This window comes from Urtica dioica, chromosome 5 (genome assembly GCF_054948205.1).
Source record: "Urtica dioica subsp. dioica isolate 48M chromosome 5, U.dioica_male_clone48M_v1_H2, whole genome shotgun sequence".
In the NCBI taxonomy this organism is placed as follows: Eukaryota; Viridiplantae; Streptophyta; class Magnoliopsida; order Rosales; family Urticaceae; genus Urtica; species Urtica dioica.
Genome location: NC_142760.1, coordinates 39,088,895 through 39,089,672, shown reverse-complemented (window position 1 = coordinate 39,089,672; position 778 = coordinate 39,088,895). Strand labels below are relative to the sequence as shown.

General features: G+C 52.7%; 1 non-coding gene across 1 annotated transcript; it reads right to left on the bottom strand.

The window, feature by feature from the left end:
* Window positions 1–317: 317 nt before the first annotated feature.
* On the bottom strand, window positions 318–421 carry LOC149398388 (small nucleolar RNA R71). The gene has a single exon (XR_016299304.1). It is a non-coding gene; the product is annotated as a small nucleolar RNA R71 (small nucleolar RNA).
* Between the last annotated feature and the right edge of the window lie 357 nt (window positions 422–778).

The following is a 778-nucleotide window of genomic DNA, read 5'->3' as shown; positions in this document are numbered from 1 at the left end:
TCGCTCTCGCGGCTCTTGCGGATAATCAGAATTTTGAGATCAAGACCGGCATAATACATACGGTCCAAGCGAATCAATTCGCTGGATCACCTGCCGAAGACCCACAAGACCATCTGACGAACTTCGTCGAGATCACAAACACGTTCAAGCTCCATAACATGTTCGACGAAGCCATCCGCCACCGCCTCTTCCCATTCTCACTATGGGACCAAGCCAAGTCATGGCTCAACTCCCTCCCACCGGGTTCCATCACCTAATGGGCCGACCTGCGTGTCAAATTCATCTCAAAGTTCTTCCCGTTCGAGAATATGCACAAGAGACGCAACGAGATCTACACGTTTGCTCAATACGACGAGGAGTCATTATTTGAAGCATGGGGGCGCTTCAAGGAATTAGAGCGGAGGTGCCCCAATCATGGCATCCAAGGGTGGATGATGGTGAAGATTTTTTATGGCGGTCTCTCACCATCATCTCGCACCCTGGTCAACACGGCCACTGGAAGGTCGTTCTTTCAGAAGACGGAGGAGGAAGCTCACAGCATTCTCGAGGAGTTGGCTTACAACAATGATCAATGCCCGTCCGAGCGGTGCATCTTGAAGAATATGCAGGTCACTCCCGAGATGGAACTGATGAAGGCACTGGCGGCACATGTGGCGGATCTCACAAAGTCAGTCCAGGGGCAGAAGGCCTCCGTTCAAGCCGTGCACACCCCTGAGGTCTGTTTCTGGTGCAACAGGCAGCACAATAGCGATGAGTGCGCTTACGGGGACAAGGGCCA